This window comes from Natator depressus, chromosome 15 (assembly GCF_965152275.1).
Source record: "Natator depressus isolate rNatDep1 chromosome 15, rNatDep2.hap1, whole genome shotgun sequence".
Taxonomy (NCBI): Eukaryota; Metazoa; Chordata; order Testudines; family Cheloniidae; genus Natator; species Natator depressus.
Genome location: NC_134248.1, coordinates 25957507 through 25982515, shown reverse-complemented (window position 1 = coordinate 25982515; position 25009 = coordinate 25957507). Strand labels below are relative to the sequence as shown.

General features: G+C 42.4%; 1 protein-coding gene across 6 annotated transcripts in view; it reads left to right on the top strand.

The window, feature by feature from the left end:
* The window catches only part of LOC141999552 (rho-related GTP-binding protein RhoF-like), a 144015-nt gene that overhangs the window by 102034 nt on the left and 16972 nt on the right, over positions 1–25009 (top strand). The window contains exon 1 of one of the 6 annotated variants that reach the window (XM_074973110.1): positions 18407–18545. The exons of the other annotated variants lie outside the window; for them this stretch is intronic. The gene's annotated coding sequence lies outside the window, so the exon portion shown is untranslated. Of the gene's footprint in view, positions 1–18406; positions 18546–25009 lie in introns of those variants that run through there. 6 annotated transcript variants of the gene reach the window in all.

The window sequence follows — 25009 nt, the reverse complement described above, 5'->3', positions numbered from 1 at the left end:
ACATTAACTGGATGCAACCTAGTTACAATGTCATCATCCCTAGCAGACACAAATTTAGGACCACTTCCTTCCTGGGCTTTAGTTGTATCCAGAATCAACTCTGGGTCAACTGATAAATTTTCAACCATCATAGGCAGACAGGCTTCTTCTGTCTGCTTTACAGACAGAAAAGAGCTGGAGAAACATTCCCCTTTAACAGACAAACAGCTTAAGATATCCTTTCCTTTGTCCCAGCACACATGGCTGTTCACGGACAATTGCTTGGAGATTGGAGTAGCTCCCTTCATAGGCAAGTCATTACCCCTAACAGACACAGAAACATTTCCTTCACTGTCACAATTCTCCACACTGGTAACAGTTAAGGTGTAGGGATACTCATGTTCCAAACCTTGCCTTCCCAAACTGCTGATTAGACAAAGCCATCAGCTCAGAAGGCTGCTTATGCTCATCTAAACTCTCTTTGCCTTTCCCTCCCTTAACAGATAAACTGCTGTTTTCCACAAATAGTGTCATATTACACAGAGCTATTTTAAGCACATCACTTTTACCTGGGTCACACTTAACTTTTCCAAGCTTTACTAGCCAACAATGTATCACTCACCAAGAATGTACCCCTTCCTTCCTCTGTTAGGGCTTTAACCTGATCACCAATTTTAATTTGCTCTAGAGAAACATCTTCCTGAGCCTCATCTAATGCCAGATTCACTTCTGAGATACCAGACAGACACTCAGAAATTTCTTCCACATATGCACTGCCTCTTTGCACAGATAAACAGCCATCTTCCTTAGACAAACATTTGGAGAAACCCTCCATAGGCAAATCCTTGCCCCTAGTAGACACAGGTTCAGGATTATTTCTTTCCCGTGACTGGTTTATGTCATCAACTTGACTGAACAAAGCTTTAATATCATCCCCAATCAAAAGATCCTTAGGCAATAACTTTCTAACACCAGCTATAACTTCATGTTTAAGACCATTCCATTCAAAATGGATTCTGGTTAAAGGCACACTTACAATAAACTCATAGAGGATTACAACAGTCACACTCTTATTTGCTAAATAATCTTCCTCTTTGACAAGATCTGCTTTAACAAGTGCGATGTTAGAAGCTGTAATTTGCCCTAAACAGCTTTTACCATTGACTTTTACATTCTCTGCACAAGTTATGGGGTTACTTCACCCGAGCTCACTGTAAAAGCATTTACATAAAAGATGGCAGTGTTGAGGTAAATTTGGTTACACACAGACAACTGCTTAGAGTCAAACAACATACCAACATTGTTACAAACTGGATAGATTCTATCCCCATCTTTGCTGTTGAGAGGAGTTGGTTTTTCAGGATGATACAATTCCTGTTGTTCCTTTATTCTCTTGAGTAGGAGTTTGTCTGTCCACTTTTGCCTTAGCTTCTAGTTCCTGCAATCGAATATATGCCATTTTTCATTTGTGTTCAAAACACAGGCGTTCTCTTTCAGCAACTTCTCCTTCCATATCAACTATTTTTTGCTTTTGTTCAAGTTCTAGGTGCTGGTTTCTCACTGCAAGCATTTTTGCTGGGTCTGCTTCCTTATCACTGGCAATTAACAGATTTTTCAGTTTCTGCTCTGGGGCCTTTTGCGTAAAATACAACCCTCTCTGTAAGCACATTTCTACAAGGTTTTTCTGTCAGGATCTCGATCACGGGTCACTCACTGTAATTGATTTTTAACCCTTAAACTCCCCAATATCAACATTAAATTTTGACAAGCACGTGGTTCTGATCCAAAAACCCAATTAACCTGTGGTAATGTGCATCCAAGCACAACTACGCCACTGTGACCGGGGTCCTAGTGGGGAGCCAGCTATGGTCACTCAATTAGGGTGACCTGCAAAGAATGGGGCAGCCAAACCCCAAAAAGCTGGTGGATATTCCCATAGTTAGGTTTACCAAGCCAGCATAAAACAGCTTCTTTATTACCTTACTGGTTACTCAGAAGTCCAAACAACACAGTTCCCTTAAAGTGATCCAGCCTCAGGCCTCCATCCAGGTACCCACGTCAAATATGATGAAAATTTCTGTAAATCTTATTTCATCACATAAAAAAGGGTTCTACCAATCCCAAAGGATCGGACACATTACCTCCCAGGTTAATGAATGTTTCAGACCTTACCCAAATACACGCTACAGCCAATTCTTATTAACTAAATTAAAATTTATTAAAAAATAAAAGAGAGAGTATTGTTAAAAGATCAATATACATACAGACATGAGTTCAATTTGTTGAGGTTCAGATTCACAGCAGAGATGGTGAGCTTTGCAGTTGCAAAGAGTTCCTTTAGAATTCAGTTCATAGGTCATAGTCCACTGTCCAAATCTCATATTCAGGGCATACCGGCATAACTGGGACCTCAGCCTTGCGATTCAAACTTCCCCTGATGAAGTCTAAGCAGATCTGAGATGACAGAATCAGGACCCAAGTATCTTTTATACAATTTCATGTCCTCTTTGACAAGTTGGGATTTCCTCACAGAACAAAAGGTAATTAGGATGACTTTGAAGGAGGTCCAGCACCAGTACTTAGCTATACGAATTAACATAAGGCCATTTGCTTTTTCCTCCACCATTCACAGTACATTTCAAAGAGAGATGAACACTGAGCTATCCCATGTTTACAATTCATTTAAATGCTAGGATCTTCTTTTGACTTCTGAATTATCAGAATACAGCAAGGACAGGGACTGTTGATTACATTGTTGACCCTACTCATACATATGAAAATACACAAAAATCAAACATTATCTCCCCACATGTCTTCTGTGGGTTATTTATTTTTCAGGATGTTTAACCCTTTCTAGCCATGTGTCACAGGTGGTTATTATACAACTGTAAACAAGAACTTTTAAAAACTAGCTTGTTGTTCACTTAACTGTGTGTTACTCACTTAACTGTGTGTGCCATTCACTTAACTGCGTGCGCAAACAGAGCAGAAGCAGGCTCTTAGTATCATTCTTGGGTTTCTGCCCTGTGTCATATTTTTGGAGCCCTGTTAAATATTTGTCAGGCTGCTAGCCAGTCTTTTACTAGATCAGGTCCTTAAGGAAAAAACACACACAAAAGCAGGATATTATGCTCTTTCCTCAACTAAGGAAGATGCAGAGAATATAATATTATTTGGGGAGTCACCAGATGGCGCTATTATGTATGATTTTTACATCTTCTGTTACTTCTTTAACATGTGAGCAGAAAAGTGAGCTCTTGAAGAAAGACTGAATTGTTGTTATTGTGAGACAGTATTTAGTGGGGAGCTCTTAAAAAGAACAAGAAAGTTTACTCTTGGTTGGAAGCTCTTGTCTGGAAGTAATTCTTATGTGTAGAAATGTTACCTACAATGATACCCACAAAAAGATTTTAAAACATATTTACACTAAAAATTGCCAATCATTAATGTATTGGTTCAAAAGATTTGTATGCTCTTAAAGAGATTCATATAAAAGAATTTCACTAAACATGTATGGTTATGTGTGTGATCTGGTTACCTGTGCAACTATTTTAAATGTATTTAATCTTGTTCACACTACAGAAGACTTCAAAAGTATGTGTAATCTCATTGTATCTACTGGAAGATTATGGGAGTTTGGATAATCTCATTATTTTAACCACATCTGTGCATATAAAACAAAACAGTATGGCAGATTAAACTACCAGTAATTTTTATGGTAACAGAGAACTACAGAGTTACTAATTATGTACTTTCTTACTTTATTTTAGCAGAGGGGTTGCAGTTTTATTCCCAAACTAAGAAGATTGTATATCTTTATGATTATTTGTTCGTGCAAATTTTAACAGAACCATAACTTTGGGGCCAACATAATCTGATAAAAGCAAAATGGCCTTGCATGACCTTAACTGTTCATTTCTGAGCACTCTACATTTTAAAATTATTATTTTATGTTTTTGAGAAAACAACAACATATTCCTTGGGGAATATTCTCATAAGTAATGTTAAATATTTATAATCTCTAGTTCACGCTAATTAAATTTTTAAACTGGGAGTCTCCTTAGTATTTTAAATAGATTTTTCAAAAGTACCTGGATACTTTGATGTGCAATGTAGGCTTCTAAAAGGGGTGTGTATTGGTCTGAACATCTGTGCACTTATAAATGTGTCATTGAAAATAACAGTATGAATCAGAACTTTTCAGTGCATGATGTTCAGGAAGGGGGAGGAGATGGAAGAGAGTTAGAAGGGTAGTTGGGGCGTGACGCATCTCTCCCTTAAAACTTCTTGCTCCAAACAAAAAGGAGTGGGGTGGTTTCTCAAAGAATAGCTAGTTTCTAAATCTCAGACAGTTACTGTACATTATCTTTTCTGTCCTGATTAATATTTACCTTAAGATAACAGTGCTTCTAGATTAAAAGTTCCTGGTGATGAAAATGTACCTCAGAATAAAATTGTTTGTGGCTTAAACTGCTTTCTCCCTCACTAAAATACACTTCAGAAAACTGTTTTTCTTTTTTGTTTTTCTTGTTTTCCTTAGCTGACCTGCAGACCTACATATACCTGATCAAAAATATCAAAGCATTGTGGCTCCACTGCTAACTACCTGACTAAAATTTACCTCAGAATCAAAGTGTTTGTGGGTTAAATTTCCATCACCCAGCAAACATTTATCTGAGGGAAAATGTCCTCCTTCTCAACCTACTGACTAAGCTTTACTTCAGAATCAATTAGTTATGGGTTTCAGCTCTCCTCTCTAACTGAACTTTACCTCAGAATAAAAATATTTTTTGGCTAAACTACTCCCTCATTAACATTTACCACCTGAGAAAAAACATGTTTGTAGGTTAAACTGCCACCTGAATTAACCTTTACCTGAGATAAAGTGTTTTGTCATTTAAATTCTTCCCCTGCCTTGACACAATTTACCTCATAATAAAAGTAGTTTGGGCTTTCTAGGGGTTTACTTGACAATTACTGATGTCAAAACAGGACTTGGCTTAAGTGCCCCTTCTCCTCCATTTTTATTTTTAATTTTTGGTAAACTCAGCAAAATGTACCAGTACAGTACAGTTCTGCTCCATGTGCCAGGATAAGACTTGGGAGTTTAGAGATTCCTGTGTGAATGTATCTCATCCAATACAGGCATGATTAATAAAGTTCATCGGAACTTCTTTGCTCTCAGGACTCAAGTTACCAGTCAAGTGGCTGAAGCACAGAAGCCATGCTTGTCATGCAGCAAAGAGCTTACACAGAGCCTTTCTACAGCTTCTTTGAAAGCTTCTCTCTCTCTCCAACGGAAGTTGGTCCAATAAAAGATATTACCTCAGCCACATTGTCTCTCTCATAGTCAATGTGTCTCTCTTAGGCCTGTATCAGGTACTCTTCAAAGATAAGAAAAGCTGAAATTTCAAGAGCAATTCAGTGGCAATGAAGAGATGGGAGAGGGGATAGCTCAGTGGTTTGAACATTGGCCTGTTAAACCCAGGGTTGTGAGCTCAATCCTTGAGGGGGCCATTTAGGGATATGGGGCAAAAATCTATTGGGGATTGGGCAGGGGGTTGGACTAGATGATCTTCTGAGGTGTCCCTTCCAACCCTGCTGTTTGGGGGAAGGGATAGCTCAGTGGTTTGAGCATTGGCCTGCTAAACCCAGGGTTGTGAGTTCAATCCTGGGGGAGGCCATTTAGGGATGGGGGGGGCAAAAATTGGGGCTTGGTCCAGCTTTGAGCAGGTGTTGGACTAGATGACCTCCTGACCAATACAGGTCCCTTCCAACCCTGATATTCTATGAAGAAATTTTCAGGAGAAAAGTAACCCTCTCATTGTACTGAACATTAGTTGTATTAGGATTTGGCAGTGATTGAAATGAGATTATGATTCCAATAGACCACCACAGATATCTATTAATAGGAGGATACATTATGGTAGTAGTGGAGAGAGAAGGAAGGGCCCAAAACCCTCTGCAAGGAAGGAATCAAGGAGTAGTCCACTCCACTTTATAGCAGAGAACTGCTGCAGAGACTGAAATAAGAGAATGTCCATTGTGAGTTTCTAAAAGGCGCATGTATGGGTCTGAACATTTATGTAGTACTGATGAGGTGTTGATAGAATAAATGTGAGTTAGAACATCTTAATCCACTGTATTTGTTTGGGGGAGGAGGGAAGAGAGGCAGGAGAGAGGACAATAGTTTGGATTGGCAGTTGGGGTTTGACCGTGGTTTTGGATCAATTATTGCTCTGCATATCTCCATTAAAGATTCTTGCTCTCCACAGACAGGAGAGGGATGGGTTCTCAAAGAGCAGCCAGTTTCTAAAAACCAAACAGGTGTTTGTGCATTACATTTTCTGATCTGATTAACATTTACGTCAAGATAACAGTGTTTCTACTTCAAAACACCCTGGTGATAGAAGTGTACCTCAGAATAAAATTGTTTGTGGTTTAAATAATTGTCTCCCTCACTAAAATATACTTCAAAACACTATTTGTGTTGTTTTGTGGAGTTCTTTGCTTAACTGATCTGCTGACTGACACTGATGTGTGAAATCAAAACATTGTGGTTCTCTTGCTAACTACCTGACTAAAATTTACCTCAGAACCAAAGTGTTCATGGCTTAGACTCCCAACTCCCACCAAAAATTTACCTGAGGGAAAAAAGTCCCCCACTTCAAACTACTGACTGAATTTTACCTCAGAATAAATTATTATGGGTTTGTACTCCCCTCTCTGATGGAAGTATACCTTGCAATAAAAGTATTGCTTGGATAAACTTCCCATTTGTTAAGTATCAGAGGGATAGCCATGTTAGTCTGGATCTGTAAAAGCGGCAAAGAGTCTTGTGGCACCTTATAGACTAACAGACGTATTGGAGCATAAGCTTTCGTGGGTGAATACCCATTTCGTCAGATGCATGTAGTGGAAATTTCCAGAGGCAGGTATAAATATGCGACTCTTTTCCGCTTTCCCATTTGTTAACATTTACAAGGGAATAGGTATTTTGTATCTAAATGCTTCACTGTCCTGACTGTAATCTCCATTACAATAACCATTGTTTAAATTAATTTTTTTTTTTAATCTTGGGATCAAAGTTTTGTGGGTTTTCACAACCTTTAAAAAATACAGAAATAACTCATCTATTTAAAGTAAAAGTATAATTCTGGCTGCCAGAGTCAGACAACATAACTGTTCAGCATTTTTGTGCAAGGTTGTAGCACTTGTCACCCTGTCACATAATCCTTACATTGCCTACAGAATTATTGCATCATTCTAGGGCATACTGTCCTGATTGGAAGGAAAGATAGGAAGAATAGGAAGAGGCCAATATGGCTTCATCAGGAGCTCTTTAATGACCTGAAAATCAAAAAGGAATCGTACAAAAAGTGGAAACATGGACAAATTGTAAGGAGAAGTACAAAAGAACAGATTTAAAATTTTGATTAAAGTTAATGTTTAAAATCAAATTTACACAAGTTAAGAAGGAAGGTACTGTACATCTGGGGTCAGGCGTGGGTTATGAGGGATTACAAGTGTCAGTTACACGATTCATAAGATATATACATAGTACATAACCATCATAGACCCAGACTGGGGTGCAGGAGTTTTTAAAAACTCAGTGGATAAGTGATCTCGGGTACGCCAACCATAGAATGTATTTAGAGTCCAAGTCAGTATTGGTGTAGTAAATAAGTACGTGGGTGGGGTGCATCTCTTGGTTCATCAGGGAAGGAAGTGGGTTATTTCCCTGACCGACGTTTCTCATTTACTCAACCTGGTACTGATGGCGTCCCATGATGTGCTCGGTGCATATGTCTCTGGACCACCTGATGGTGTTGGACACCATGAGCTGTCTCATGAGCCAGGTCTAGTGTCAACCGACTCTGCACGCTTTCAGCACCGTCTCATTGTGGGGGTCCCACGCACCCAGAGCTCCCGTGACCAGGGCGTGGAACTGGTAGTACATGCATGTATGGACAAAATCAGAAAGGCTAAGGCACAAAATGAGTTACGCATAGCAGAGGCCATAAAAGGCAATATGAAGAGGCTCTATAAATACATTAGGAGAAAGAGAAAGATGAAGGAACATACAGATCCTCCACTTAGTGGTGAAGGAGAGCTAATGACTGATGACATCAAGAAGGCTGAGGTGTTTAATGACTATTTTGCTTCAGTCTTTACCAAAAGGATTAATGGTGACCAGATACTCAACACAATTAATATTAACAACAAGGGGGCAGGAATTCAAGCCAAAATAGTGAAAGAACAGATTAAAGGATATTTAAATACGTTAGATGTATGCAAGTTAGCAGGTCCTGATGAAATTCATCCTTGGGTACTTAAGGAACTAACTGAACCAATTTCAGAACCATTACCAATTATCTTTGAGAACTCCTGGAGGATGGATAAGGTCCCAGAAGACTGGAGAAGGGAAAGCATAGTACCTATCTCTAAAAAGGGGAACAAAGAGGACCCAAAGAATTATAGATCAGTCATCCTAACTTCAATAGCTGGAAAGATACTGGAACAAATTATTAAACAATCAGTTTGTAAGCACCTGGAGGATAATAGGGTTATAACAAATAGCCAGCATGGATTTGACAAGAAATCTTGCCAAATCAACCTAATTTCCTTTTTTGACAGGGTTATTGGCCGAGTGAATAGGCAAGAAGCAGTAGACATATCTTGAGTTTAGTAAGGTTTTTGACGCAGTCCCACCTAGCAGTCTCATAAGCAAACTAGGGAAATGTGATCTAGATTAAATTATTATAAGGTGGAGGCACAACTGATTGAAAAACTGTGCTCAAAGAGTTATCAGTGGTTTACTGTCAAACTGGGAGGGGTTCCTACAGAAGTCAGTCCTGGGTTTAGTACTATTCAATATTTTAACTAATGACTTGGATAATGGAGTAGAGAGTATGCTTATAAAATTTGTAGATGACATTAAGCTGTTAGAAAAGGAGTACTTGTGACACCTTAGAGACTAACAAATTTATTTGAGCATAAGCTTTTGTGAGCTACAGCTCACTTCATCCCACTGAATGCATCCAATGAAGTGAGCTGTAGCTCACGAAAGCTTATGCTCAAATAAATTTGTTAGTCTCTAAGGTGCCACAAGTACTCCTTTTCTTTTTGTGAATACAGACTAACACGGCTGCTGCTCTGAAGCCTGTCATTAAGCTGTCAGGGGATGCAAGCATTTTGAAGGACAGGATTAAAATTCAAAATGACCTTGACAAACTGGAGAATTGGTCTGAATACAAGAAGATTAAATTAAATAAAGACAAGTGCAAAGTATTTCACTTAGGAAGGAAAAAACCAAATGTATACCTACAAAATGATAAATAACTGGCTAGGGGGTAGTACTGCTGAAAAGGATGTGGGGTGATAGTGGATCACTAATTGAATATGAGTCAACAATATGAAGAAGTTACTAAAAAGGCTAATGGAATGGAAGGAGATATGATTTGCGGTGGTTCTTAGTTCTTCTCTGAGTTTGTTCCACAGTCTGGGATCACCCCCTAAGAAAGACTGTTTCTTGCACAGAGTAATCTTTATCCTTAGAGTAGAAAGTTCCATGCAGCCATGGGGAACAGAATTTGTCAACCATAATCTTCAGCCTTTCACTGTGTAGCTCCTGGTGGATCTGTGTTGCTCCCCACACAAGTAGCATTTGTGCTTTTAATGGAAAATGGAGCAAAATTATTTAACCACCATTGTAAGCTCACCAGGGCAGCTTTTGTATGTCTGCCTCAATCAGTGACTGGTGTGGAATCAGCAGCCCATACAGCATTACAGGCCTAGATGGTATCATCCATTTAAGTCATAAATCATTGTCAAGTGTGTCAAAGGGCATGGAGCAATCTTCCGCAGCCCTCATTTGGAATTCTTCACCATATTGTACCACAATACTCCCCCATGTGTGTCATGGGAAATGTTGACTAGATAACTGAATAGGATAAGAATGTGGTATGGATATTTCTTACATATGACAGATGCAACAGTAGCAAAAAGTGCTGTTCCATTTATGTTTCATTTGTGCTGTTTTTCATTCTTAGATTCCGCCTCATCCTCGCCTATCTGAGATGACTTCCCTATACAAATCCCTAGCTCACTGCTGTTCCTCCTTTTCAGACTCCAGGCCAAACAAACTATTTTACAACATTCAGAGAGCCACAAATAACACTCTACTCAGCTCACACGAAGGAAGTGCAGATTCTCTGCCGGATGGACACCAGTTACACAGAGTACTCCCTGGTCATAACAGTATTTCTTCTGCAGCTGCAGGGGAGGAGGTGTGAAGAACTGAGGAGGAAGCATGCCCCAACCTCCACCCTGAGTGATGAGACTGATTCAGACACTGCAGTTTAAAAACCACACAGTACAGCTCAGGGAACACATTAGGAATTTAAAATCAAACACATTTTGTGAACACAATGATCTTTGAGTCAAAAGCCACAGCTTAGAACACTGAGGACCACAAGTTAGGTAGCACTTATTTGTATGAATACCTGTTTGTTTGTGCAAACCTAATTCTCCCAACTCATTGTGTTAATAAAGCAGACAGAGTCTTGCAGTGTAGCATCATTTAAACAATTGTAGTATCAGGTTTTATATGGATAGAATCCTTTCTACTCAACTCTTCATCTCTTTACTTTCAACTACACTTTAATAAATTATTGAGGGGATTTTTAAGCATAGGAATAAAAACAAAAGCATTGGAATATTTGTGACCTGAAAGTTAAGTATCTATTGAATTGAAATGTTCCAAACTGTATAAAGAGCTTCTGACACTGGATCTCTACCAAAACACACACACACACACACACATTGGTTCCCCTCTGAATTCATTAGCGTTCCCGCACAATTGAACATGGATGCCTAAATTTCTTTATCTTTAAGATTTTTCAGTCTGAGATCTAGGTCAGTGAGTCAATCCTGCATGTTACTTTTTAATCTATTCAATTGTTGTTTTAGCTATGCTATTCTCACATCTCTTTCTTACGGACATTCTGCAGGAAATAATGTTTTTAAATCAATGTCCTTTTACACAGAAGAGCAGTAGCTCTGAATAATCACCCCTTTCCTTATTAATAATCCAAAGAAAATCTCGTTTTATAGAGGCATGAGTTGAGTTTCAGTAGTTAAGGTCAAGATTTATTATTGTCACAGTTCAGGGCAACTGCACATATATTCCCCCTCTATGGTCCAACAAGAGCACTCACTCTTAAGCTTCTGGACACAGGTCTCTTTCTCTCCTGACCAAGGTATTTCCAGGCTGCACAGTTTCCTGCCGATACTGTTGTATTCCCCCAGCAAAGCAGACCACCTAAACAGACCTACATCTGCACTTTGCTTACTCTTTGAAAGCTATAAACAGTGTAACTGCTGCAGTTTTAAGTGATCACACAGCTTTTTTAGGCATGTACATTTATGGTTAAGGTGAAGGCATTACAGAGAAAATACTACAAACAATAAAAGAACCTATACGGATGCTAATATGTTTAGCAGAGCTCACCCCAACATCAACAAAGGCTCTGGTCGGTGAACAGTCCTTCAAATCCCACCAACAGGTTTTTCTGTACTCACAAGTTCATATCAGCTGTTAGCTCAGAAACAAGCACACCCATGAATCTGTGAGTCACTCTTTATCCAGTTTGGGCCTTTTTGATCTGTCCTCATTTAACAGGAGATCAGCAGACAAAAAGTCCCCTCCTCTGTGCAAAGCTTCAAAGGCTGAGTTCTTGCTTACCTGGAAGAGTTTATATTTGCATACACCTCCCTGTAGAGAGATCCACTTAACTTTAAAAAGCTCATGTTGTTTCAGATAGTCCTTTGAAGCTTATAACACTTCCCAGGGTTTTACATTAGTCAGGTCTCCTCCTTAGAGACCTTACATAAAATTCACAATGATACATAAATATTTGCATTTTAACACAATGAACTAAAATACTTAAATTTAATTCAGTAACATTTAACTTGATTTACATAAGTTTGTCCAGAATATTGCAGAAAATTACCATCTCTGTCACAATTATATTATTATTTTTATTACAATTGCACCTAGGCACCCTGACTGAAACTGATGTCCCATTGTGCTGGGCACTATTCAAACACAGCCCTGGTCTACATTAGGACTTTAGGTCGAATTTAGCAGCATTAAATCGATGTAAACTTGCACCCGTCCACACGATGAAGCCCTTTATTTCGACTTAAAGGGCTCTTAAAATCGATTTCCTTACTCCACCCCTGACAAGCGGATTAGCGCTTAAATCGGCCTTGCCGGGTCGAATTTGGGGTACTGTGGACACAATTCGACGGTATTGGCCTCCGGGAGCTATCCCAGAGTGCTCCATTTTGACCGCTCTGGACAGCACTCTCAACTCAGATGCACTGGCCAGGTAGACAGGAAAAGAACCGCGAACCTTTGAATCTCATTTCCTGTTTGGCCAGCATGGCAAGCTGCAGGTGACCATGCAGAGCTCATCAGCAGAGGTGACCATGATGGAGTCTCAGAATCGCAAAAGAGCTCCAGCATGGACCGAACGGGAGGTACGGGATCTGATCGCTGTATGGGGAGAGGAATCCGTGCTATCAGAACTCCGTTCCAGTTTTCGAAATGCCAAAACCTTTGTCAAGATCTCCCAGGGCATGAAGGACAGAGGCCATAACAGGGACCCGAAGCAGTGCCGCGTGAAACTGAAGGAGCTGAGGCAAGCCTACCAGAAAACTAGAGAGGCGAACGGCCGCTCCGGGTCAGAGCCCCAAACATGCCGCTTCTATGATGAGCTGCATGCCATTTTAGGGGGTTCAGCCACCACTACCCCAGCCGTGTTGTTTGACTCCTTCAATGGAGATGGAGGCAATACGGAAGCAGGTTTTGGGGACGAAGAAGATGATGATGAGGAGGAGGTTGTAGATAGCTCACAGCAAGCAAGCGGAGAAACCGGTTTTCCCGACAGCCAGGAACTGTTTCTCACCCTGGACCTGGAGCCAGTACCCCCTGAACCCACCCAAGGCTGCCTCCTGGACCCAGCAGGCGGAGAAGGGACCTCCGGTGAGTGTACCTTTTAAAATACTATATATGGTTTAAAAGCAAGCATGTGAAAGGATTACTCTGCCCTGGCATTCGCGGCTCTCCTGGATATACTCCCAAAGCCTTTGCAAAAGGTTTCTGGGGAGGGCAGACTTATTGCGTCCTTCATGGTAGGACACTATACCACTCCAGGCCAGTAACACGTACTCGGGAATCATTGTACAACAAAGCATTGCAGTGTATATTTGCTGGCGTTCAAGCAACATCCGTTCATGTGTTATCCTCAGGAGAGTGAGATATAATCCATGGTCACCTGGTTGAAATAGGGTGCTTTTCTTCAGGGGACACTCAGAGGAGCCCATTCCTGCTGGGCTGTTTGCCTGCGGCTGAACAGAAATGTTCCCCGCTGTTAGCCACAGGGAGGGGGGAGGGTTGAGGGGGTAGCCACGCGGTGGGGGGAGGCAAAATGCGACCTTGTAACGAAAGCACATGTGCTATGTATGTAATGTTAACAGCAAGGTTTACCCTGAAAGAGTGTAGCCAGTGTTTTATAAAATGTGTCTTTTTAAATACCGCTGTCCCTTTTCTTTTCTCCACAAGCTGCATGTGTTTCAATGATCACAGGATCTTCTCCTTCCCAGAGGCTAGTGAAGATTAGAAAGAAAAAAAAACGCACTCGAGATGAAATGTTCTCCGAGCTCATGCTGTCCTCCCACACTGACAGAGCACAGACGAATGCGTGGAGGCAAATAATGTCAGACTGCAGGAAAGCACAAAATGACCAGGAGGAGAGGTGGCGGGCTGAAGAGAGTAAGTGGCGGGCTGAAGAGAGTAAGTGGCGGGCTGAAGAGAGGGCTGAAGCTCGAATGTGGCGACAGCGTGATGAGAGGAGGCAGGATTCAATGCTGAGGCTGCTGGAGGACCAAACCAGTATGCTCCAGTGTATGGTTGAGCTGCAGCAAAGGCAGCTGGAGCACAGACTGCCACTACAGCCCCTGTGTAACCAACCGCCCTCCTCCCCAAGTTCCATAGCCTCCACACCCAGACGCCCAAGAACGCGGTGGGGGGGCCACCGGCCAACCAGCCACTCCGCCACAGAGGATTGCCCCCAAAAAAGAAGGCTGTCATTCAATAAATTTTAAAGTTGTAAACTTTTAAAGTGCTGTGTGGCATTTTCCTTCCCTCCTCCACCACCCCTCCTGGGCTACCTTGGTAGTCATCCCCCTATTTGTGTGATGAATGAATAAAGAATGCATGAATGTGAAGCAACAATGACTTTATTGCCTCTGCAAGAGGTGATCAAAGGGAGGAGGGGAGGGTGGTTAGCTTACAAGGAAGTAGAGTGAACCAAGGGGCGGGGGGTTTCATCAAGGAGAAACAAACAGAACTTTCACACCGTAGCCTGGCCAGTCATGAAACTGGTTTTCAAAGCCTCTCTGATGCGTACCGCACCCTCCTGTGCTCTTCTAACCGCCCTGGTGTCTGGCTGCGCATAACCAGCAGCCAGGCGATTTGCCTCAACCTCCCACCCCACCATAAACGTCTCCCCCTTACTCTCACAGATATTGTGGAGCACACAGCAAGCAGTAATAACAGTGGGAATATTGGTTTCGCTGAGGTCTAACCGAGTCAGTAAACCGCGCCAGCGCGCCTTTAAACGTCCAAATGCACATTCTACCACCATTCTGCACTTGCTCAGCCTGTAGTTGAACAGCTCCTGACTGCTGTCCAGGCTGCCTGTGTACGGCTTCATGAGCCATGGCATTAAGGGGTAGGCTGGGTCCCCAAGGATACATATAGGCATTTCAACATCACCAACAGTTATTTTCTGGTCTGGGAATAAAGTCCCTTCTTGAAGCTTTTGAAACAGACCAGAGTTCCTGAAGATGCGAGCGTCATGTACCTTTCCCGGCCATCCCACGTTGATGTTGGTGAAACGTCCCTTGTGATCCACCAGAGCTTGCAGCACTATTGAAAAGTACCCCTTGCGGTTTATGTACTCGCCGGCTTGGTGCTCCGGTGCCAAGATAGGGATATGGGTTCCGTCTATGGCCCCACCACAGTTAGGGAATCCCATTGCAGCAAAGCCATCCACTATGACCTGCACATTTCCCAAGGTCACTACCCTTGATATCAGCAGATCTTTGATTGCGTGGGCTACTTGCATCACAGCAGCCCCCACAGTAGATTTGCCCACTCCAAATTGATTCCCAACTGACCGGTAGCTGTCTGGCGTTGCAAGCTTCCACAGGGCTATCGCCACTCGTTTCTCAACTGTGAGGGCTGCTCTCATCTTGGTATTCATGCGCTTCAGGGCAGGGGAAAGCAAGTCACAAAGTTCCATGAAAGTGCCCTTACGCATGCGAAAGTTTCGCAGCCACTGGGAATCGTCCCAGACCTGCAACACTATGCGGTCCCACCAGTCTGTGCTTGTTTCCCGAGCCCAGAATCGGCGTTCCACAGCATGAACCTGCCCCATTAGCACCATTATGCATGCATTGGCAGGGCCCATGCTTTCAGAGAAATCTGTGTCCATGTCCTGATCACTCACGTGACCGCGCTGACGTCGCCTCCTCGCCCGGTAGCGCTTTGCCAGGTTCTGGTGCTGCATATACTGCTGGATAATGCGTGTGGTGTTTAATGTGCTCCTACTTGCCAAAGTGAGCTGAGCGGACTCCATGCTTGCCTTGGTATGGCGTCCGCACAGAAAAAAGGCGCGGAATGATTGTCTGCCGTTGCTCAGACGGAGGGAGGGGCGACTGACGACACGGCTTACAGGGTTGGCTTCAGGAGGCTAAAATCCACAAAGGGGGTGGCTTTACATCAAGGAGTAGTTCAGGCAGGACTTCACGGAGGGTTCCAATAAGAAATGGTGCACCTAAGTTATTGTTCTTATTGGAACAAGGAGGTTAGCCTGGCCTCTGATTGATACATGGCTAGATCTACCTCGCAGCACCTTCTCTGTGAGTGACTGCAGTGTGACCTAGAGGAATGAGTCCCCTAGACAGGGCAGGAGGCAAATGAGTACAAAACAAATCTGGTCTATTTCTTGTTTTGATCCACTCCATCTATCTTTTACATCTTTGGCTGGCAGCAGACGGTGCAGAAGGACTGCAAACCATCCACATCTCATGGCTGCTCGGCAGAAGATGGCACAGTACGACTGCTAGCCATCCTCATCTCTTGCCTGCCTGGCAGAAGATGGCACAGTACGATTGCTAGCCATCGTCATCTCTTGCCTGCCCGGCAGAAGATGGTACAATACGACTGCTAGCAATCCGTATTGCCTGCCTGCTCACCATTAGACGGTTCAATACGACTGACTGCAGGACTAAAGAGAATGACCTGGTCAAGTCACCAAAAATTTAGTCCCTGCGCCCATGTCTGCCCAGGCGCTCCCAGCCGACGTGGCCAGGAGCACCTCGGACATGACGAGGACGGGTACCAGTCATACTGCACCGTCTGCTGCCAGAAGGCAATGGGTTGCTGCTACTGTGTAGCAATGCCGTACCGCATCTGCCAGCACCCAGGAGACATACGGTGACGGTTACCTGAGCGGGCTCCATGCTTGCGGTGGTATGGCGTCCGCACAGGTAACTCAGGAAAAAAGGCGCGAAACAATTGTCTGCCCTTGCCTTCACGGAGGGAGGGAGGGAACGGAGGCCGGACAATATGTACCCAGAACCACCCGCGACAATGTTTTAGCCCAATCAGAGTGCTCCATTGGGCTGCTCTGGACAGCACTCTCAACTCAGATGCACGATTGTTTGCCGTTGCTCTGACGCAGGGAGGGGCGACTGAGGACACGGCTTACAAGGGTAGAGTTCACGGAGGGTTCCAATAAGAAATGGTGCACCTAAGTTATTGTTCTTATTGGAACAAGGAGGTTAGCCTGGCCTCTGATTGACACATGGCTAGATCTACCTCGCTGCACCTTCTCTGTGCGTGACTGCAGTGTGACCTAGAGGAATGAGTCCCCTAGACAGGGGAGAAGGCAAATGAGTACAAAACAAATCTGGTCTATTTCTTGTTTTGATCCACTCCATCTATCTTTTACATCTTTGGCTAGAAGCAGACGGTGCAGAAGGACTGCATGCCATCCACATCTCATGGCTGCTCGGCAGAAGACGGTGCAATAGGACTTCTAGCAATCCATATTGCCTGCCTGCTCACCATAAGACGGTTCAATAGGACTGACTGCCGGACTAAAAAAAATGACCTGGTCAAGTCACTAAAAATTTAGTCCCTGCGCCCATGTCTGCCCAGGCGCTCCTGATCACACAGGCGACCAGGAGTACCTCGGACATGACGAGGACGGCTACCAGTCGTATTGTACCGTCTGCTGCCACAAGGCAATGGGTTGCTGCTACTGTGTAGCAATGCCGTGCCGCGTCTGCCAGCACCCAGGAGACATACGGTGACGGTTACCTGAGCGGGCTCCATGCTTGCGGTGGTATGGCGTCCGCACAGGTAACTCAGGAAAAAAGGCGCGAAACAATTGTCTGCCCTTGCTTTCACAGAGGGAGGGAGGGAGGGAAGGGGGGGACTGACGATATGTACCCAGAACCACCCGCGACAATGTTTCAGCCCCATCAGGCATTGGGATCTCAACCCAGAATTCCAATGGGCAGCGGAGACTGCGGGAACTGTGGGATAGCTACCCACAGTGCAACGCTCCAGAAGTCGACTCTAGCCTCGGTACTGTGGAAGCACTCCGCCGAGTTAATGCACTTAATGCACTTCTGTGGGGACACACACACTCGAATATATAAAACCGATTTCTAAAAAACCGACTTCTATAAATTCGACCTTATTCCGTAGTGTAGACATACCCACAGTGAGCCAGTACGTTCTCCTTCCTGAGTTTCTCCCTTCCAAGCACTGGACACCTTTCCCGTTCCCAATCTGCAGGGTCTCTGCTGTCCTCCCATCTGGGAACTCCTCCTGAGGGAGCTTATGCTGTGGGGCTGCCTGCCTGCCTGCCTGCCTTTGAACTCGCCAGGGAAAGCAGTGTAGAGCAGCCAGGGGGGAGGCACTCTCTGGGGGTTGTGAAAGGCTTTGGTTTGGGGACCCTTTGGAATGAAAGACATTACGAGTGTGAAATAGTCTGATAGTGTCTACCCATTCAAGCCACTTCTTTTCCTTTATTCCTAAGGACAAGGAAAATATATAGTGTTGTCTTCACTAGTAACATTTCTGATTTATACAGTACAGGGATCAAGTATAAATGGAAATATACAGATACCCCAACACAGGTTGTATGCTAAGTTTTTACTTTTAAAAGGGTTTTACCTTAGACAGTTACAATAATGGCTGTAATCAGATGCATTTGACTCCCAACCTGCCGTGAACTGCATCCTAGGTACCCTATAAACCTGGAAGATGGGTTTGTCTGTTGTGAAGAGTCTGCCAGAGTTGCTATGGCTACCCTAGCAGGGGTGGGAAATGTTGTGTGCACAGGCTGTACACAGCTCACGCTGCTAGCGCGACATTTCACCAGAGCTCCCCAGATTGCCTCTGCAGCAAAAACAAAGAGGTTAGTCTACCCCTTATTTGCTGTTAAAAGAGGGGAGATAGAAATGATTTTATGTTAGGAACAGAGATCCGTTGGTACCGGCTATTCTCCTCTAATTGCTCTAGCACTGCAGGAAAAGAAAGGGTTAACAATAAAAAGGTTTCTAGTAATTAGCATAGGGGGCTTTCCCATGTCCTTCTGTGCTCATCCTCCTCCTGCTTTGCTGCTCTCAGAACTAGAACTGGACAAAAGGTAGCAGAACTTGCCAGGAGAAAGGTTAAGGAATCTTTTGGCATCCGGTTGGGGAATGGCTGATTCCTCCTACCCCCTGTGGAAAGCTGCTCGTGCTAGCCCAGGACCCACTACAGACATCTCTGCTACAGCAGCTGAATACAAACTGAGCTGAGCTGTAGAGAGATCATTGGCCGCCAGGGAGAAGTCAGCGCAAAAAGCAGCAGGATTTCCCCCAGCTGAGCGGCAGGGCACCTCTGAGTGCTGCCTTCTATTAATTACTAGCTGGCAGCCCAGAACCACTGCTCATTACAGCAGAGCTGCAGGGATCAGAATGAAGGCACAGCTATTATCTCTCAGCCCCCTAAACACTAAGGCCAGAATTCTCAGAAGAACTTAGCACCCATTAAGGCATCTAAATAAGTGGCCAGATTTTCAGAAGAGTTCAGCACGTGGGGGACATGCTGGGTGCCCAGCTTTGAAAATCTGGCCCTAAAATATCACCTCCTTGGATATCCTAAACTTCCACTGTCTTCAGATGGAGATTTCAGGCTGCAAAAGAAAGTAAGACTGGGCCCCAAGAGGATGGTGGAGACCTCCAAAGTGTGTAACAAAGAGACAAAATTCATAACAATGTTTTTTGCTAGAGTACATGAAATTGTTGAGTTAAACCACTGTCATTTATGTACATTCTGTGATTTCTTGAGTGCAATAAATATACAATACCTTTACACTTGATTTTAAAGAAATGAAATATTGAAATTAACTCAAAACTGGCATAATAAATATGCATTATTTTTAAATGGCTCCTGGCAAGGAATGATGCTCCAGTTGAGGATGTTCACAGAGACTACAGCATGTGCTTGAAGCACCCTCTTGCATCAACAATAAAATAAGCTCTATCGTTCATTTTCTTCAGTCTTCAAATTGCTGAAAGGGTTACAGCTTGCTGGGAAAAAGGGGGTAGTGCAGTTGGACAACTTTTCATCACAGACAGCAGATAGCTATCACTCTCTCTATGGTTATGAGTTGGCTCACTCTGAGGGGAGTGCAGCAGGTTGATTTTTGGGACAAAGCTGGAGTGTTCAAGAAAGAGCTGGCTTGCTCTTAGCATCCGAGACATTCTGGCTCCAGTCAGCTTCTGCAGCTCTGCAGGTCACACTGGCAGTTTTAGGGGGTGGGGAGATGGCATCTGGCAGACAAATGGTTGGAGCTGGGTGAATTCTTCGGTAAAAAAGGCTTTTAAATTAAATGTACTTGTGTTCAAATTTGTAAAATAACCATAAAACAAAATAAATTTGACAAAAATGTGAACGCCTCTCACATTGGAAGACTTATTTAAAGAAGAAATCACTTTCAGAAGATAACATTTAATCCTGGAGAGCAAATCATGACCAGCATTTCACCCTGTGACACTCTGCATAAACTCTACTATGAGAGATCAGGACAGACATGCTTTAATGATGATAACATAATCAGTGATCAGACACGATAGATTCAGAAATGCAATGAGAAAATTCAAAACTTTGAGACAACACAAGAGACCTTACTTCTTAGTCCTGAAAAATATGACTCCCAATGGGAGATATTTTTAAAGGGCTCCTCATTGAATGAATAAATAAATCTGAGTATACTGTAAACAGAAAACAAGTTGTCATTCCAACACAAAAAACACTACATTGTGTAACAGTTCAAGTTGGTCAAGTACAACAACTATCACCCCAAGTACTAAGCAAGTAGGAAATCCAAAGTTATCCCAGGCATCATACACGGCATCCCAACAATAAGCATTGTAACTTAACTATCCTGACTAATAATAAAACTTCATTAATTAAAACTTCATTTTAAAAAACAAATGAGAAACACACGGAAACCAGATATTTCTGAACATTAGACCTAACTTGAGTCGTCTTAATTAAAACTCAATTAAAATAAATCTTTGAGATATGGTATGCTATTTTACATTTAAATCTCAACACAAATTTTGTTGAAGGGTCTTCTCAGACTTGAAAGTAGTTCACAGAGTTAACCACATCCACCAATAAAATTTATTCTTATCTGCATTCTATTTTGCACATGACAGTGAACAGAAAGATATACCTTATCTCTGTGTTAAAGGGTAGCTAAACAAAGATGTCAAGTACAGTGCACTTTAATTGATACCCCTTATATAGTCTGGCATAGCTTCCAAACTGTTCTCTAGAATGCTCAGTTGTCAGGCTACAAAAGTTGTTTACAATTAAGTAGCTCAAGTCCTCCTCCTGATTTAAACCTTTGAAAGCAGATTCAAAGAAAATCTAGGACCCGTATGGAGCCATATGAATTAAATAGCATGTCATTAGAGACTCAAAAAAACGTGATATAAGAACATAAGGTAACATCTGGAGTGAGTATACAAACCTGTGTAAGGTTTCAGAGGAGCAGCCGTGGTAGTCTGTATTCGCAAAAAGAAAAGGAGTACTTGTGGCACCTGAGAGACTAACCAATTTATTTGAGCATAAGCTTTTTGCAAACCTGTGTAAGACATTCATTCTGATAACAAACCCATAAAGCAAATAATTTTAGTGGGAGCAGCAGCGTCTAATTGTCACAGGTGAGAACTGCAGCAAGACAACATTTTTGTTCGGTTCCAGATATTTGTGAGAGGGTGAAACCGATGTATGTTATGGCTATTAGTTTTATATTTCCTAACTTTTTTATTTAAACTTGCATCCTAAACACTGCATTTTTATAACACAAAAGCCTATGGAAATGCAACATTAAGATGGCAGATTTGGAGTTAAAAACAGGAAATGCAAAAGATAATTTTCTCATGTACAGCTGTTAGGTCACCTGCATTGCACATGCTGTATTTTAAGAGGTGCATTTAACAGACTAATTAGTAATATGTAAATTGTCAGCGAATTCAAGTTCACATGAGAATCTTAGCTTTAACATTTCTGGTTTTTATTTAAAATTGTAACCTCAGAATTGTATAAAAATAAACAGTTGTATTTAATATACTTGTGCTGTTTGTTTTGAGGAAAAGGAAAATGGTAGCTGAAATCCTAGAGTTTGGTGTTCTTGGAGTTTAGTGAGGGAGAGATTCTTACCGTGTTTCCCGTGTGTGCATGATTTTCCTTCTTTCCAATGAGTGGATATGTTTTGCCTCACAGAGCACTGTGGATGTGTTTAGCAGTTCTTTTTTCTCTCTCTCTCTCTGTCTCTTTAACAGACCTTTAATATCAGTACAGTTGAAAGTGACATCTCAGTGCACAAGAGTACAGAGAGACTACAGTTCTGGAGGTTCTCTCCTCACATTTGGGACAGTGGAAGGAAACATGAGGAAGAACATGCAATCACAAACAATGACCAACTCCAGTTAAGAGTCTAATCTAGCTGTGCCTGAAGGAACAGTAACATGCACTTGGTTAATCTCTCTGTGCCTTGGTTCCCCATTTGCAAAGTAGGGACAATAATACTTCCTTATCTCACAGCGGCATGGTGGGGATAAATTCTTTGGTGTTTGTGAGGTGCTTAGGTATTACAGTGAGCAGTCAAATAGACAGCTGTAATTTAACCTGCTGTACTGTTCTTTCAGTGAAGTGAGCCCAGACGCAGGTAATACAGAAGGAGTCAGTGTTAGGGCTGGTCTACATTAAAAAGTTAGATCGACCCAGCTACATTGCTCACGGGTGGAATCCACTAACATCCCTGAGCAACATAGTTAAGCTGACCTAACCCCCAGTGTAGACAGGACTAGGGCCGGATGAATTCTTCCATTGACCTAGCTACTGCCTCTTGGGAAGGTAGATTACCTACACTGATGGTAGTACCCCTCCCATTGGCGTAGGGAGCATCTACACTGAAGCGCTGCAGGGGTGCCACTGTAGCACTGCAGGGGTGCTACCTTAGACACTTTCCCCCCTTTCTCTCCATACGTTTTGGCATATAAATCAACAGACCTTTGGTCAACCATTACCCCAGCTTCTTCTCCCCTGCACTAAACCTCAGCACAGCTCACAGGCAAAGGCTCCTTTGCATGCCTCACACACGTAGAGTCTGCTGCAGCACAGCACTGTTACACTAGGCTTCCACACGTTACTGTGATGATGCCTTTGCTATGATTCCTTTTAGCTCCTATATTCCATGCAGAAACAGGGGAACGTTCTGGGCTAGATTCATCTTGTGATAACTTTAAATATTCACAATACAGTAAAGGAAAACTGAGTAAGGCTATAAACACACATCTCAGGGTTTTGATGAAATCACAACCCAATATAGCTTCTTTTACATGGTTACCATGATGTCATCAGAACCCAATTATGTCTATGCATAACAACATAGCTCATAGTTACCTGTGTAGTAAGTGTGGTTAAAGAGACACTGTTAAGGCTGATTGTGGACTGGGTACTGAAATATACAGGAATCCTGCTCTCTGAAGTGTCTAAGAGGGCCATATCTTTGTATATTTCACTACTCTGCCTATTCACACTGACAGAATAGAAGGGCTGAGGTAGGGATGATTTGTTATTATTATTTATTTGTATTATGGTAGCACCTACAGGCCTTGACCAGGTTGGGGCTCCATTGTGCTAGGCACTGTACAAATGTATAGTAAATTATAGTTACTGTCCCAAAGAGCCTACAGTTTGAAAACAAGATGTTAACAGGTGGGTAGGACAAGCAAGCAGGGTGGAGAAGGCAAGGTAACAATAATACCATGTATGAGTATAGACTTGGGTGTACAGTTCACAGAGGTATTAAGCCAATTAGCAGCATCAATCACAATAATCACAATTTTCCCACTTGCTTAGTCACTGTCAAATATCAGGTTTTGTGCAGGCTTCACAGAAGTGGTGGCTTTTAAGTAGGGATTTGAAGGATGATAATATAATAACTGAACATTTTAATAAGGAGATTTTCTCATAGGTAAGGGGCAGCATGGGAGGAAATACATAGATACTTGTTCGTGAAGTGAACAAATGGACATTTGAGACTGGCATTGTTGGAGCAAAGGTGGGGTCAATGTCATGTTAGGATAATATGATGGATCATGAAGGAGCAGCTAAATTGTGAAGAGTTTTGGCAGTTAAGACAAGAAGATTTTGCTTGATGAGGTGTAGTGGGGGGACTTACATTATGCAGTGTGTAGATAATAGATTTGATTATGCAATGTAGAAAATCTGCTTTTATCCTTCTATTTCCTTGCTCCAAAGTGTTTTTTATAATCTTTTTGTGTTTAGTCCAATCCAGCATCTCTGTCTCCTTTTCATATACTTTCTAACAACATTCATTGTTACTGGTTATCATAACATTTTATGAACTTTCACCTACTTTCCAGCAATTGAGCTCACAATCAGGGTAGGCTTGTCCTAGACTCCAATTATTACAACACTGGCAACAGAAGCATTTGTTTTACCTTAAAATAAATCCAACTGTGCAGAGACCTCCAAAGGCAAGGAAAAATAATTAAATACATCACCACAAATAGCAAAGTCCGCTGTCTTTTTGTGAGGAACAATCGACATCAAACACAAAGATGCTTTTAAAAATTAAATCCAAAAAATGGCTTTTGAATCAGACAAGTCCACTGTTTAGTGAAAGAGAAATATAAACAGCTAACTCAACTTTAATTTTTAAAAGGTATAACTTCTGGCTTTCCCCTCTTCACTCAGAAATAACCTAAACACCTATCTCTTTCCTTCCACCATGGGATCCTCACTTTTACTCTTAATTGGCTATCTTTGGCAGTGGTGCTGGAACTAAGGATACTGCTACACCCCCTGTCTTGAAGTAGTAATAACAAACACCAAATACATGGTTTCCAATATCAGCACCCCCACTATAAAAATAGTTCCAGCAGCCTTGATCTTTGGTATCTTCAACTGTCAATCCCACATCTCTCCCTTCACCTGTTGCCTCATGGCTTATGGATGCCTGCAGGGACAGATGGCCAGACCTCCTGCTTTACTGAGAGCAGTGATTGGAAAGTGCCAGAGGGAAGAATTTAAAAAAAAAAACCCCACACAAATTATTTAATCCAAGCTGATTGGGGCAGAAGAGGGAACTCAGGGTGCAAAAACCGTGAACATTTCATCCAAAGGAGGATTGTCTTAGTTTTGCAGCCTCTCATGTTATATACTTTTATTTGATCACCTTTAGGTATTGCTCAGCATTTCTGGTTTTGAATAAGCAGGACTGTATTAAACAATGAACAGTGGGGCAGGATAGCAGTCGGCTGAGCTGGGGCTCAAACTGACTGACTGGTTGAC